This window comes from Aphelocoma coerulescens, chromosome 1, assembly GCF_041296385.1.
Source record: "Aphelocoma coerulescens isolate FSJ_1873_10779 chromosome 1, UR_Acoe_1.0, whole genome shotgun sequence".
NCBI lineage: Eukaryota > Metazoa > Chordata > Aves > Passeriformes > Corvidae > Aphelocoma > Aphelocoma coerulescens.
In genome coordinates, this window is record NC_091013.1 from 59,423,267 (window position 1) to 59,440,540 (window position 17,274).

The following is a 17,274-nucleotide window of genomic DNA, read 5'->3' on the forward strand; positions in this document are numbered from 1 at the left end:
ATGGATTACTGTCTCGCTCAGTGTAACACTTCCTCTGTTCCTTTTTTAAATGCTATTTTTAAAACTAAGATAAACTGTATTTAAATACAGGAAGTAGACCACAGAGAAACAGTCTGTTATAAGAGATTAACAAATTTCCTTTTTTTTTTGATGAATATGCCTTTTCCTGTTTGTCTTGGGGTGACGTTATGATATGTATCCCATATCGCTGCCTATGCCCAGAAATTAATTTTTGTGCCTTTCTGTGCCTCTAAACTGAGCCTGAGAGGGAGAAGAAAAAACTGAGCAAAACTTTCTCAAAGCAGTTTGCAGCTTGTTCAAGGTCACATAAAGATAGGAGGTTTTTTTTTCCCTTCCCAGCGGCAGCGGGGGAGCGAGGAAGCACCCGGCTTGCTGCGTTCCAGTCAGCTTTTGGCCAGTTGTTTCAGTTTCTGGTTCTCCGGAGAGAGACTGAGAGTTGGACTTTGCTTTTTCCCTTCTCTAGAATTCCGGATTTTTCTCCCTTTGCTACTGGACTGCTTTTCAACCTCAGAGCACATCAGGAGGACTTTTCATCGGGCACAGAGGGCCTGGCCCTGGGCCAAGCCCCGGCTCCGAGGAGACCAAAGGGAGGACACTAACGCTTTCCCAGGTTTTTCCTCCACAGCAAAAGATTTTACCATTTAACCTCATTTTCCTTTCCCGTGTGTTTGTTAAATAAATAGTTTTATCTTCTTCACTTTCCTTCGAGGAAAATTTATTTTTTTTTCCCGAACCTGGTGGGGGAGGGGTGGTTGTGCCTTCTCTCAGAGTATATATTTCTAAATTTGGCCAAACCGGTACACTGTTCAAGAAGAGTTCTTTTAGTAACAAAAATGCATTTAACCCCTTCCAAGTTGAATCCTGACTCTGCTCTAGTAAGCTTGAAAAACTGCAATTTATTATAATGTGCTGATGTCATCAGGACATTTTCCATAGAGAAAGAATTATTTTGTCAAATAAATTAAATAAGAAATGTGTTTTCCCTTGAGGAGTAGGCTTTTGCCTGTCGTTCTGCTTACTTCAGATAGTCTGTGTTTTCTATTTTGGTCTAAAGATACTTTCACCACCACTGTGGCTACACAGGTCTTTGAACAGGCCTAGCAATCAAATTTCTTTTAGCTCCTCTTCAGGCAATGTCAGAAGAAAAATACTGGGCACTGAGGGTGCTATAATTTGTTTGCATTTTGACTATGTTGAGACACTTGTAATTGAATCATGGGTGACATTGACTATTATGCATCATGATTTAGGATTCAGGGTATTGGTCAAATTACTATTCTTTGAGAGGGGTGCTCTATAATGAAGTCACAATTAGAATCCAAATTCTTTTGTAAGTCAGTGGGAATTACATACCCAAATGTCTTCTGTGCCTTTGAAAATCTCTGCATAAGTTTATAAATTTGATCACAACAGTCCCTTCTGGCCCTCTAATCTATGAATCTCTTAAACTTCCTACCATGGGAATTAAACTAATTTTCAGCTCATAGATTGGTTATGCTGAGATCCACTTCATTTACTTACTGATGGGATTTATTTTTCCCTGTTTTATGCTGAAGGAAATATAAAACCCTCTTATATTTCATGGTAGCTGTTGATGAATTTGTTTGTTTGCCAGGAGTTTATTTTGGGAGGTAGATGACCATTTCTGTATATGTTGTTTAAAGCAAACAACCGGGTTTAAATTAAATAGTTAAAGTTTTTATTATGTGCTTTTAATATTATTTCAGCAGTAAAGAGAGCATGTAATCAGCAAAAAGAGAAAGTAAGCACATTTCAGGGCTGGAAGAGAAAGCTTACTTTGATTTTTTCCTTCCCCAGTGATGCATGGATGAGAAGACATTATGGATTCATACACGATTTCTATATCCCAGGAGGACTGCAAAGTGACTTTTCTTCTCTCTCTGTAAGACTTTCTCATGAAACAACAATGTGAGACAAAGAATGGGTAACTCAAAATTTTTATGTACATCTCTTCCTTTGTTCTTTAAAAGAACCTTGAAAAATATTATTTTTTTTTTAAAACTTAGGGTCCCATGAAGAATGAGTCTTACTTCTTAATGTAACATAGAAAACTGTTTTCCAACAGTATAAGTTGGACTAAGAAGACTAATCCCTCAAAACCCTGCACTACACATATGTTTGGCTCACACCATTGTTGCAATGTTGCAAGACATAGTGATGAAAAAAGTTGGATGTATCTGAAATATAAGCAGTTGATTATTTGTTTTTAATTCCTCACTCTGCTTCCTCCTAACTCCTCTTGCTTTGAACATTTGCACATCATGAGAATAATATATTCTGAGATGCTTGTGAGTTCACTCATTTAGTGAGATTACCATCCTCTTACTGATAATTGCCTTTTGCTCCAAATGAATCTTCACAAATGCAAGAATCTTTACTATTCACAAGAATATATTTTTACTGATGAAAGAAAAAGCTTTACTGTGTTTTGGAAACCTGCTTCCCTGTAAATATAAACATCAGTAAGTCCATTAGAAGGCATTTCACTGTTTTCAGAATTTCACTGTTATAAAAATTTCACTGTAAGCTCCTGTGCATATTGCTTGCCAATTGCATACTTTTATAATATATTGAGAGCCAACTGGATTGACAAAAGGCAGACAGTTTTCTTCAGCATCAACCATAATAATCATGGAGCAAAACCTAGACTAGCCTTTATTATGCTCTGCCTAGAAAGATCTGGCAACATTCTTAGTCCCAGTTTCTAAGAAAGGTGCTGTGGGCCCAATTCAGTTGCCTAAACACAGCCATCTGGGACCAGCTGAGACACCTCATAGTGCCTGACCTGCCCTTCAGCAGGCCCAGACTTTGAGTGTCATGTTTGCTGCCTTTGTATGAACTCTCAGCTATTCTGGTTGTTTCAGTGGAACCAAATGCCTGTGTGTTAGCAGCTGAAAGAAGGATTCTGTTCCAGGCTGTGTCTAAGACTGGTCAGCCTGCCTATTAGCTGGGTGTTAATCTCCCATTGTGGAAATTGTTCAGTACAGTCAGTGGAGAACAAGTCATCTCATGCTAAAGTAGTCGCCTACTCACCGTGTTAAAGTCTGAGAAGGCAGGAACATAGAGAAAGATGATTTAGAGGCAGGTAGACACAAATTAAATTTCTTTTTAAGCAATCAAAGTTAGAAAAAATATTATAAATTAATTCCCATGAAAATTAAAACTGAGACCTGCTAGTATCTCCTTCTTCAGATCTTCAATTTCCTGTTATTTTTACCTAAGGCATTGCTACTTAAAAGAAGGCTTGGTTGAATGACAAGTTCACAGAATCACAGAATGCTTAAGTCGTGTTAAAAAAGAAAATATGTATATAAAAATTGAATTTTTTTTCATCTTCCCCATCACTTATATATAACTCCCAACTTAAGAAACGCTTTGGATAAAATTTGGTGGCCTAAACACAGGCATTTGGTGCTATTTCAGGTTTTCTGTATCTCATACATTCATGTGGGGCTGCCAGATCTGACACAGTGGGTTTCAGTGCCCTTCTTCTGGGGTGACAGATGATCTGGTGCATTACGAAAGCATGCCAAAAGTGATATTGTTTAACTCCAGTTAGGCAACCAAATCACACCTTTTTAAGATTGAGATAATGTGTGAAGTCTGGAGCAAAAACTTTCACTGATTTCCATGAAACAGGATTTATACCCCCTGGTTATGACAGCTGCAAAATATTAATCACAACCTCTTGTGTCAGTGTCTGCAAGACACTTGTCAGTGTCTGCAAGAGTCTCATTGATATGGACCTTTTCCTCCTCCAAATATTAGCAATGTAAGATGTTTTGCTGACTTCTACAGAAGTTGAAGAGGGACATAAGGAAGTTAAAGATGTCAGTCTTAAGAATATCTGTTACCTGTGAAAGACATAGCTGAGATTTATTAAGATCCTTGTGTACTCCCCAGAGATGTGCTGTAAACTCTGCTTGCATGACTAAAGCAGTCAAATTTACCCACAGAAAAATATAGTGGCATCTGCATTTATTCAAGTTTGATTAGTTGTCTTAGAAGGATTTCTATTTCAATAATTTTCATGGTGGTAAAACAGTTGCTAGTAAAATCACATCATTATTTAAGCAGAACTATCTTTTTTGATCATTTAAACACTAATTAAAGTCACTACTTGAATTATTCATAAAACTTTCTTAAGAAATGACACACTTAAGAATGACTGCCTATGAACATAATTGTTTTTGTGAATTGTTCAACTTTTTTTACCTGACAGCTTGGCAAAAGGAATTCATACTACCACACCACAATTTATTTTGCTTTGATGTGATAGGAATTTGAGCATGAGTTTTGCTTATAAGAAGTGACATTTGATTCAGTCTGCCCTGGCACGGTCCAGTAGCATGCTAGTTAAAAGTTAATATATAAGACAATTTGAAGTGGATTGCTAGGTACTAGTAAGTATTTTGTAGTACTAGAACTTATCCTGATGGAAAAGATGTGAAATGTGGCACAATACGAACAATGCCGAAGTAGATTGTTTGCTTCCTTAAAAGGTAAAGACAGAGGCATGGTACAGCTGGCTGCCAATCAACCATGGATTTCTGTTAAGGCGTTACTCTGCTAATAAAATGGCAATCAGTTCTGAGAATTAATTTCAACATAGGCATTAGGAAGTCCTAAAAACCTTTTAAAGTTCCTTAGAAAACATCACTGAGGCAAGTACCAAAGAAATATACTACAGTGGTTAGGATGGCATCAAATAAAAGAGAAGGGTGAAAAGAGGAAACACATGAACTTTCAGTACGGAATTGTGATGCTGAGAACAAAATTAATCAAGACACCAAAGGACGAGGAGAGAAGAAATTCTTTAATCTTTAATTGCCTATACACCAATGATAGGAGCTTGGGTAATAAACAAGCATAATTGGAATTGCTTATTTATGAGCATAAACACAACCTCTTTGGTATAGCGGAAACCTGAGGGGATGATTCACATGACTGGAATTTTAAAATCACCATTTATGCATCTTTTAGGAAATAACATTTAGGCAAAATAATAAGGGGAGGGGCACTTTTTTTCTTATAAAAACCCCAGAAGATAGCTCTATCTTTTCTTGAGTTAGAAATAACTTTGGGAGGGAAAAAAAAGGAAGTATGGTAACTGGTGTTTATATTAATAAACTTGCAAAAGAATAGCATCTACAAATACATGCTCCTCAGCTGTTATGCAGAGGGGGCAAATTTACAAACACCAGCTCTTCAAATCACACTGTAAATTGGATAGCTGATTCCTTAACTACTTATAAAATTCAGGAAAAATTAAAAATCTGAAGTCACCCCCTGGAGTCTAGGGTAATTCATTCTTCATGGCATAAAGTAGAAAACAGGGCTACCATTGTTAAAATATCTCTGTAGTTTCTTGCTATTATGTAAGTCAATTCTCAAATGTCCTCTCAAAAAAGCCATGGAGATAAACGGGAGGGGGGTCAGAGAAGTGCCGCAGGACTGAATAAACACAGTTAAAGGTCACAGCAAAGTGGAAAACTCCTGATATTAAGGTTATTTATCTTACCAAATGGAAGATTAAGAATGACTCTAGGATGGTTTATTTAAAAAAAAAAAGACATTAAAAGATAGTTTATCAGCACGTAAGGAGAGTTTATGTTCCAGTCTTCAACACTTGTTTTGGGTGCCTGAAATATATTTTATCCATAGTGTGTGTAAGTAGTTCCTGCAAGACCACAGAACAGATCCCTCTGCTACCAGCTGAGTAGTTGTGAATCTAGATTTTGCCAGTGGAAGGAAGACTGTGACCCCAGAAGTGGAGCAGCTTGGAAACTACTGGGTTACCTTTTCATGCACTTTGTCACGGTGCCATGACAACACTGGTCATTGCTATGTCTTTGATTTGTAAATTTTTTCTGTCTTGGTCAGAAGTGTTTCTCTTAGAAAAGCAAATCACACAAAATGCTATTGAGTATTGACTGTGTAGTGAATATAATCTCAGGATAATTTTAACTATGGTACAAAGCAGTGGGTGTGCTGTAGTTTGATAAGGAAGATAGTAAAGTCCTCATCCAGCTGCTTGAATATTAGGTTCTTAGAGTTTCTATTAATCAGCATTATGTATACTATATAGATTTCATACTTCTTGTATGTGAGGCAACTTCATTGTCACCTGCTGTAAATTTTAGAGTGGTGGAAGGGTAATGAGATGAAGTGCCAAACTATTTGAAAATCCAATTGCTATACCTTGTGTAAAGAGCCTGTAAACTGTTACTGCTCAAAGATTTTCATTAATTTAAACCGATTGTGTCCTTAAGCTGTAGTATTTAATTACCAGAGCCTCTATTCAGGGTGAGTAAGCACATCTGGGCTGCACATCCATTAACATGAAAATTTTCTTCTAAGTTATATTATGTTTGGGAAAAAATTTTCTGCAGTCTTTTCTTTAAAAAGAAAACTCTCAAGATATTTCTCATGATTTAAACTTTTTTCTCCTTCTCCTGTGATTATAAAAGGCTACTGGGTATATAAGATGGTAATGGTAGTGTAATAAAAGGGATTATAACTCCTGAGAACTGCTCATATACATTACAAATAATATGAAATGTAATAAAGAATAATTAGCAACTAGACGTGAAGGTTCCATCTGGTCGATCTGATAACCTAGTTTCAGACACAAGGAAATGTGACTCAGTATCTGAATATATGAGGGAGGCAGAAAACTTTCTGAATCTAATAAAGTTTAATTCTAAATTATTTTTAATTTGTTACATAGCACAAATATATAAAATCTTAACCATACAGTCTTTTTAGCAAAACATTCATTCTAGATCCTCAAGTATTCATGTGATTCTTAAATTTGGCCAGTATAAAATTCCTTTACTTTCCCAAATTATTTCATTGTGTCTAACTGAGGTTCCTTCATGTGTGTGGCATCAGACTACAGATTACAGGAAAGCTGGTGCATCAGGCAATGAGTCCATTATTCTGGATTCCAAGTGACCTGTGCTGCATAGACACAAAAGAAATTGAATCATTTAAGTGAGAATTGTTCCCTTTACCCTTGTTATTTGGGAAATTCAGTGAACAAAAAGCATTTTAGTTGCTTAAAATAAACTGCATGTCACCTTTAACTCACATCTCTGTTTCATTTGTAAAGAAATAGACTGTTTTTCACATGTAAAGCACTAAAAGGGACAGAATTATATCTACAAAATTTCATCACTGCTCCCAGAATAAATACAAACATAATGCAGGCTTTGTCACATAAAAAGAATGTAGCCTGTCTAGTCACAGCTGTATATCAAAAAGACAAAAAATATGGTGACTTCTTCTCCTTGGAATAGGGTCTCTAAGTATTTGTTGTATGCTCTACATCTGTTACATGACAGGTTGTTAATGCCGTGCGTGTTCATTAAAGGTAGAGTGCCTCCTGTGTGTTATAGTCCTGTCTCTGAAATCCCTACTTGAGCACCCATGATACATTTTACCAGATTAGGTCCTCTGGGAGGTCCAAAGAATGACTAGTAGCTGTTCTGTTCTCAATCAATTTTTCTATCAATGGTAACCATTGTTCATTTATTTTAAGTCACATAAAAATATTAATTGTAGAGTTATTTAAGCAAAAGACAGTAGAACAACAGTCCTGATATAAGTAATTAAACATTATCAAATACAGCCTCATGGATTTCTGTCATCATCTCTGCTTTAACAGACCTGAGGCATATTCATAATGTAAAAGTATATTCTTTATTTGATTTCCTATGGTATTGCTCTATCTGCCTACAGATGGAATAGCATTATCATAGGAAATTAGTTGTGTGCAAAACATGAACAGTCTAGCTTTCTCCTTCAATTGTTTTCTTCATCTTTTCCAAATGAATTTCACCTTCATCCATTTCACTGACTGAAGTCACTGCTAGCCTACTCTTTATCTTGGTCAAGGAAGTGCTCAAAAATTATTTTCTTCTTCCTTTTATATTGATCATTTTTATCATCTCTGCTTTTTCACTTCTCTATGCTCATCAGCCCTTTCCTCAAGGCTCACTGTTTTTGGTCTCCAAGGTGTCCAGTACTACTGCCATGAAACTACCCCCTTACTCTGGAATCTCTTTTGCTAAAATGGTGGAATGTCAAAATCAAAAGAGCCAACCAAAGTCTAGAGCAATGGGCATCCTTGAAATATAAAGGATATACTTACCTAGAAAACAAAATATTTTGCACAAAATTTCTCAAAAGATGCCCAGTTAACTGTGATATAATAGGATTTCAACAAAGAATCAGAATTAAATTTCATTAAATCTTTCTTAACAAACTCAGATTGATAAAAATGATTTGTTTTAAGCTAAGGAAAAAGGAATTATAAACAAGAGATAGTAAGGATGAACAGTTCAAGGATTTCCATTCTTTCAGTCACAAGTGCAGAAACAATGAGTGCATTGGTAAAACAGACAGGAAGTTTATAAGAAAGGAAGTTTCTAAGTCCCCCCTTTGTATGGGAACTTTAAAAGCACTGAACAAGTTTGTTTTGACTAAGCAAAACCAAATGCTGTGGGTAAAAATGGTACTGAAGTTTTGTCATGGGTATTAGCGGGGTTAAGATATGACACCAAGGAGAGGAAATCTTTTTCACAGTCTTGTAAGGCACGTGGTTGTACTCAGAGCAGGTGCCCAGGCAGTGGACATGGGGGCTGCAGGGTGGCCTTCATGGGTAGTGTCTGGGTCTGCCCTGTACTGGACACAGCCAGTTCCAGATGTCCCAAGATGACCAACCACAGGGCCTGCCTGGCCCTGAAGGCAAGGGGTGGTCCATCTCAAAAATGGACTCTGTGGAACTAGGCTGGATCAACTTAGAAAAGTAGAGTATTTCCTGATCTTTTTCACATCAAACTTTGATGATTCACAAGAACTGTTGTATTGACTGCCTTTTGCTTTGTCATTGGCAGAGAGCAATGGGAATGCAGTTGGGACAGAATGTTCATGGTACTGTCTGCTATACACAGCCCAAACCAAGCGTTCAGTTTTTATCTGCTGCACTGGAAAGAAAATGGAGTTGTCACCTTGTAAGAAATTAATTTCCAACACTAGGGTCTCTTTCATGGAGATTGCTGAGGTGCAGTTGTTACTGCTGCAGTGCTGTCAATATTCATTAATTGTCTCAGTCTCATGTAGAGCATGAAATAAACAAAAGTGGAAATCATCTAAAAGCAGAATTACTTGGATTTTTTCTTTTATTGAACCTACCAAGTAAATCCTGTGTGGTTGAAGCCAAAATTTCTCTTTAAATCTCTTTGATTATGGAAAAATCACAAAATAATTATTCCCAGCACAAGAAAAAACTTGTTAAAAATTTTTTTCTCCTCCCAAAAATGAAAGTTTGCATATGTGTAGGTATACAACATTATTATAAAACTGCATCTTGTATATTAGTATTATTTTATTTATTATCACTGATGGCTGGTGTCAAAACAATAGAAATACTTGATATTTCAGATTATAAAAATGTATATGTAGAAATAAGTCAAGAAAACCGATACAGATACCAATATTTGAGTGTATGCTTTATATCAGCTTACCTCTGAGTTATGGTGAAATAGTCCAGCCCTAGGGGTGTAAATGTGAAGACTATCCATTTCCTGGGTTGCTAATCTCCCCAGGTTCAAGGTGTTCAATAGGGAAAGATAGGTTCCTCTGGATGGCAAGGCAGAATCTAAAATTAGTTTCAGTATTATTCCACTTCTTATAGAAGATTATAGAATCCTCTGAATTGCCTGTAGAGATGCTTCTGTCTCTCCATTAGCTGCAGAAGGAGACTTGGGAGATTAGTTCCCCTGTGCTAAAGTTCACTTTGTGAAGCACTGCTGTTCTATGATTGGTTCAAGTCATCTCAACAGGAACTGCAAGAATTCTGTCCATTGCCATGGACATTGGATACATCAATTTCTCAAAATCGAAAGAAGGAATTCATCTAGAAATTGGGATGTTTTCATTTATTCTAGGAGAAAATTGTCCTAATATTTTAAAACTGAAAAACAGGATATGAAAGCAATAATATGCCATAGTGAACAATATTGCATTATGCCCCTCTTGACCTATAATAATGTTCAGATGAAAAAATAGTGAACAGAAATAAAGGAAATAAAATGCGATTTTCCCCTACATTAAAGGTTCCAAATTCATGTATAAATTCATATTTCAGAAGAAATGCCAAATATTTTATCAATTTTTGTGCATGAAATGTTGAAAATGTATTTCCAAAAATATTGCAAAAGAAATCTCTCCTGAAACCAAGGTAATCACATTCAGCTTTTAATAAGCAAAAAGTTTAGGCTGCTCAACTGTAGCTGTCCAGTTCTTCAAAAGAGCTCTGGTGGATCTCTAAGATTTAATGACTATTTCTATATTGCTAAATGCATGGCTTTCAGGGACTTAAATTTAGCTCTGGGACTATATGTGAATATGCTCAATCCATGCTATTAAGAGTAACTCTGTTAATGTATAGAAGCATCCACCCTACATAGCATCTGGCTGTCAGTCTCTTCCCTGTCTATGGGGTTGTCCTCTACAATTTTTATTTAGTAATATGATATTTAGGGTACATGTAGACTGCCAAGTTTCTACTGTGTCCTCCACTGGTGAGTTTGCTGAGAGTGGACTTATAAGGGAAAAGATTATGGAAGAATGTTTATAAAAACCTGGAGATATGCATAACAGAGGACAGGTGACATTGTGGTTGGTGTAAGGAACTTAAGCTGTCTGAAGCTTAGACATACCATGGCCTCAGCCCTACTCCCGCAGCATTCATGAAACTATTATACCTTAGTTTCTGTAAAGCTAGGTTTTATGATGACACAAACTAGTATGAGACAGCTAATAGCAAAAGTCAGATCTGTTAGAAATGAGAAATTAAAATATAAATTGCAAACAAATCTCCTTCCTGGTGCTTGTCCTTGCATGGTAGATTCTTTCCTTAAGGTTTATTTTTAATCCAGGTTTGCAGCAAAGTGTACAGAATGCCTAATATTACTTTGTTTCTACCACCCCTAAATTTGACTGCACATCCACTCCCAGGTCATTCTGGTCCTTAATCCTACTGGTGGCTTGCGAGATCTCCTGCTGTCCTTCCACCTCCTCTGCAAAAGGGTGCTGCGTCCCTCTCAGAGTGGTCCTGTTGATGCAGAATGTGGAAGTCAAAAGATAAACTGGCAGCTTCACTCAACTGTTTTTGAAGAATGGAAATACAACAGATGTTTTGCAGACAAAAGAGGTATTTATACAAACTGTCACCCAAGGATATGTAAAATTTTTTGTGTGCAAAAGCTTTGAAATATTATTTGAAGGTTGCCTCATGGGGTAGAAAATTATATTGTACCTCACAGAAAGCAGTAAGTTTAGATAGGCCGTGCTGAGTTGGAGCAGACAGGGTCATCCCCAGAACCAGAGAGAAAGCAGGTCACCTCACTGAAGGGTGTGTACATGTGTGAGGCAAGAAGCAGGTGTGTTAATAACTTAAGGATATAAAACTTGATGAAAGGAAGGGAGAAGAGCAGTGAGGAGTGTAAATTCACATCTGAAAGGAATACTAGAAGGATGATAAAGAATGGGCTGAGCATAAAAACTTTTCCCAGACTTTTTTTCGTGAATTCAAACTCTAGATATAATGATCGCACAAACTTTTGTTCACACAATTGCATGTCATTCTGATTTTTTTTCCAGAGGCTGTTAAAGCTCCCACCAAACTGTAAGGATTGGAACTTTTGCATTCGGTTTGCTGTGATCTGTTAAGAAAAACAGGCTACTTTCATGATCTGATGAACAGGACTGTCTAGGAAACCTCCCTGACATTTAGTAAAATATCATGAAGAGTAACTGAATCCAAAAGACATCTATAGCACATAGTGCTTTAAGAACTATTTTTTATACTTGAATACAGACATTACATTATCATTTTTTTTTAAGATCTAACACTTGTACATTGTTTCATTATAACATTATCAGATATTGTGAGCTCTGCACATTGTTTCATTACAGTATTATCAGACATTGTGGGCTCTGTTCTTCCTGTAGTCCTGAAGTTAATGTTAATTTTGAAGACTTTGAGTTCAGTGACTCCAGCTATAGGCAACAGGAACAAAGAGTTAAATTCAAATTACTCACCTCCCCTTCTGGAAAACTGATTCTGAAAAATCCCTTTCAATACAAAAACTGAATCCCTCTTTAAAAAGCACAGCAAAAGAAAAAAATCTGTGAGGCGACGTAAAACCTTTTTCTTTGCTGAGGTCGAATAATACTAGCTTGAGAATAACTATTATTTCATACAATTTTTTTGCCAAGATGTTAAAAAAAGGAAAGTGGTATCATTATAAGCAAAACCTGTGATAAATAATTGAATCTTACTGAGATATTCATTTTAATAACATTTGTTCTGATTGCCCATGAAAAGCATAATGACTTCCAGTGATCTAAGTCCTTTAAAACTTTCCTCAAGACCTGGAGTATAATTCAAACAGAATAAGTCTAGAATATTCTTTAATACTTAAAACTTATATAGTTACTTTTATCATAAGTGTTCTTGAAGTCAGAATTAGCTCTAAGATAGTTTAGAGAACAGTAGTGGATAATGTCTATGCTTTTTCAAATTTGGCTATAAAACCCAAACAGTCCCTGCACATTTTAAAAATAATACCAGATTGGGGGCATACAACATCTATTTTATCATATTAGGAAATAATGTAGTTAGCATAAAAAATATGTGATAAAATCTCAACTCAACTAGTACATGATAATGTTAAAAGGGAGTGCTGTTTTCCTTTTATCTAAGGAAAATTATAATTTCACATTTTTTTAAAGAAAGGGAGAGATTCACGTAATCAGTACAATATGATTATGGAACTCTCCACTTTCCCACTTTTTACTGATTATAAACAAACCAAATAATAAAAATGTAAGTATCACCGTGCATTTTCACCTATTGGATTCATTTTATTAAGAAGACATGTTTAAAAAGTGTGACAATTTTGAAACAGGTTTTTAACCTTTCCAGAAAACCCAAATAAATAGTGCTAGAATCCAAATATGTAGAACTATGCAAGCATAACTGTTTCATTTATCTCTGCTATTAACAGGAAATATAGTGCCAGATCACTTGACAAAATATCTAATTATTTAATTAACTAATATGAGTATTTATCACTGAAAGAAGTGTATCTGAGGGAAGTTCTTTAGTGTTTCATTGGTTTATAGTTAGGCGTTGGATTAATTGTAGGTAGTCACACTCAATGAGTCTTGAGGAAAGGATGTTCCAAGAACTAATCACTTGAACATTTGATATACTGGTGAAACAACACTGATAAAACAAGTTTGATGTTTCAGTAGCTGCTTTGCTGAATGTGTTTCTACACTGGGAAACAAGGCACATATCAGCCTCATTTTCCCTGCTGTAGCATTCTGGTTTAATTAATATTTTCTGTTAGTTCTCTTCAAGAAGATTATTTCATTTCTCTGTCAACAGTTATTTTTTGAAAATATAATTAGACCTAAACCTTTCTGAGATCATTTTATCAAATTTGATAGCTTAAATGAGAGACATTGTCCTTTGCAAATTCATATGTTTTCATTAGATTAAAAGGCCTTCCATTAGAACTTTTCATTTAAATTTATATGAGATTTCTGATGTGTAATTCCATGCTTCACAATATTCGATTTCTTCTGCAATATTATCTGAACACTGTTGCTTTTTTATTACATTTAGTGTTACATTTCCCTCCTTTGGTGCTCTTATGCTAGAGGAGATGATAATTAAAACTACACAACTTTAGTTGTTTTTCTTTTTTCACCAAAAAAGATATTTTTATGGGCACCAGAAAAATAATCACTAATAGCTTCACTAAACCTTTAAATGAAGTTGTAATGAGAAAAATTTCTGTACCAAATTAGATGCTTGTTAGCATGATGCAATTTTTTTTCTTTAACCTGTGCAAGGTAGGGTACAGAATAATACTATTAACCCTTATGGAAATGACAGTAGCAATTTTTTTTTTGTGTTAGTTTCGTTGGTTAGTTGTTTTTTTTTGTTTTGTTTTGCTTTGTTTTGATCAAAGAGAAAAAAATATTCAGATTTGAATATGAATCTGAATATACGAGCAAATGACTCCTGTCCACAGAGCTGTTCTGTTGAGACTGGTTATGGGAGAGACACACGCAAAGGGTTTGCTACCCAGAGAAACCCACCCTTGGGCAAGGAAATGTCCATCTTGAAACACTGTCTTTGTCTCTATTACATGGAAATCAAACACCTGCATTGTGCACCTAACTGGATATCCTTTTAAGTTTGTCCTTGTAGTTGAAGCGTTCTGCTTGTTCTTTAAACTCGAAGTGAGGGAGTTGGCCACGGCCTCCCTTCTGTGCCCTTGGGAGAGGCAAGTCCTTCTTCTGCAACAGATTGCTGACTTCTGCCAAGTGTTAAAGTACATTTCACTGATAACACTGAAACATGGCCTTGTGCTTCGAGGGCAAAATTGTTAATCAGAAGTTACAAAATAGAAGCTCTTTAGATTATTTGAATTTATTTTTGAAAATAAATGTTTATGATAGTTAAGTACAAAGCCATAGGTCCAAAATTTCTATAGGTTCTTTCAAAAAATATGCTGCATCCTCCCCATTCCTGCAAATCCCCAAACATTTTCTGTGTACAATGACAAGAGATAATCTTAAGAAAAAATAGATAAGCAGGATTCAGCTGCTTGAGCAGGCTAGTTGCTTTGAGAATCTGAAAATAGAGAGGGGGCCCCAAGAGCTGAACATGGTCAGACATAATATTCCAGAACACAGGGAGGCAGTGATTTCCCACAGGAAATCCCTCTGATATCAGATTGTCAGCTACGAACTTTCTAGAATTAAGTACTTATGGCCAGCTCTTTCTCCTGGGAGGCAGGCAAAGACTTCCTTGACATCTATGGATAGTCAATACAGCAGTCACTGGGACAAGGCTGTGCCTTATCTTGCAGTCCCAGTGGCACAGCTTAGAAGAGAAACATAAATCCAGGCTTCTACAGCCCAGGTTAAAAAAAAGGACACCAGAAAGCAACAGTCTGAGGGAATGAAAAATTTTGTTACTCCCTCTCCAAGCTATTATATCTTTTAAATAAATAATTGCATATACAAAAACCACCACCCCCAAACCACCAAACCCCACAACCCACAAAAGAATGATTTCCTGTATCCCATATGAGAGTTTGACCCACCAAGCGAAAAATCAGTAATTTCTTTTTCTCTTTTCTACCCAACTGATTCAGTAGATTCAATGCACTATTCCCCCAGGGAATTGATGAGAAGTCTTCCCAAGTGTAGGAGACACCAAGGGCTCTGAGCCACTCAGCAAGATCTGTGTCTGGTCAAATACATATGACAATTTATAGATGCCTACATAGGTGTCCCTGTGACTGTATCCTAAGTGTAGATACTATAGGGATATGAGGCATTTCCAACACAAGAGAGTATCCGAGTGTGGAATCTGTAGCTCAGTAACTCTAGGCACTCTGATTGGACACATTAAATCACAATCAGATGCTCACATTTCAGTATAAATTTACCTGAGAGGGCTGGGAATTTCAAATGGTGGAAAAGAAACATAGGTTTAATTTGTATTCTGCTCTGAAGCCAGTTTTTGAAAACTTCATGTGATCAAATCTGCCAACTGTCTGGAAAGGGAAAGGTAGCTCCAAGTTTTTCCTAAAGTGCTTGTGTACCTTACAAATGAGAAGCACACTCATTTCATACTTGGGCTACTGCTTTGCAGCATAGCTGGATTACAAATGGACTTAAGGGATGCATGTCCCTTCAGGATTCAATGAATGCAGTTAATATGCTCAGAGACACTGAGATGACTGTACTTGCCTGATATCTTTTCTGTAGAGATAGTGACAGTGAAGGGAAAAAAGTGTGTCTTGTCAGGATAGTCTGGGGGTATTTTTGGCATGTGCAGCATTCAGTTTGTAGAGATTTAAATGATGGTACAAGTTGCAAGGTTTTATGGAGACATAGACTGTGTCTAAACACCAAAGCCAGTATTAAAGTGGCAGGATGGAGTGAGGAGTGGTACCTGCTCAGTGGGACAATCTGAGGACCTGAAATAATGAAATAGTTCTGATAATGTCTGACACAGTCATTACAGTCCTATACAGTAAAATCACTGTCAGTACTGGCTGTTCAGCTGCAGGTAAGGTTGAAATGTTCTGCATTTTTCATCTTCTCCCTGTTCCAAGAGAAATGTTTATAAAGATAGTTTCCTCTTCAAACCAATAGAATGAAAATTATTATCTCAAAGGTCTTTTACCTCACTATTGCATTACTCCAGGATCCTCTTCAGAGCATTTCTTTCTTCCCTTTAAGAAATTTTTATGTTGTGCTTGCAGAGCAGAATCAGTTGCCAGGAAGTGAACTCTTTTATTGTCACAATCATGAAGAGCAACAGCACACAACTGGAGCTCTCCTGTGTCTTTTTGGCCACTGTGGCAGGAGTGGAGGCAAGGAGGAAGAGGATGTGACATGAATTCTGTATGCACTAACTAGGACCAGTATGCTGGCATGACATCTTGGGTGAATGCTTGTGCCCCATAAAATTGCAGTGCTCTCTTGTGTGTACACATCAGGCAGCTCTGGTCTGCCTGCAAGTGTATCTACAAAGTGGTCTATTGCTTTGCCTTTTTTTCAATTCTACCCACCCCTCCCTCTTTTGGAAGTGCCTATCAAATACTATCTGTTATTATCAAAATGCATTTTCTGTGTATATTTTACCTTATCAATTTACCTTTGTTATATCCATTACTTCCAATTAACTGAACACAACTTACACTTATCTCTTATAATTGTCCTTGTAAAATTATCAGGTGAATTTGGGGCATGTTTTTTAATTTGCATTAAATTTTCCAAGTTAGAAGCTATTAAAATCAATTTAATATTTCCTTTACATTAAAATTCCTTGAATTCTCAAGTTTCTCCATTTTCCTTTTTCATTCTTTTTCAGTGTGACTCCAGGATTTCTGCATTTTTTTTTCTCATGTTTATTCTCTTTCTCTTTTTTTTGCAGCATTTTGTCTTAAGCTTTCTTTTATGGTTTGCATAAAACTTCAACATACCAAAAAATTAAGTTGCTTTCTTGCATCGACTTGTTTTTTGGACTTCACAGAACTAGTAGGGCATCCAAAAAATGTCCATAAAATGCTAAAGAAAACAAAGTAATTTCAGCATTTGAAACTGTAGAAATTCAGTTGAATTTAT

At 36.3% G+C, this 17,274-nt stretch overlaps 1 long non-coding RNA gene across 1 annotated transcript; it reads left to right on the forward strand.

Annotated features, from left to right (window-relative positions):
* The first annotated feature begins 414 nt into the window (after window positions 1-414).
* On the forward strand, window positions 415-16,909 carry LOC138107802 (uncharacterized). Its single transcript, XR_011149709.1, has 4 exons — window positions 415-631; window positions 1,840-1,966; window positions 11,068-11,263; window positions 16,410-16,909. It is a non-coding gene; the product is annotated as an uncharacterized lncRNA (long non-coding RNA).
* Window positions 16,910-17,274: the final 365 nt, after the last annotated feature.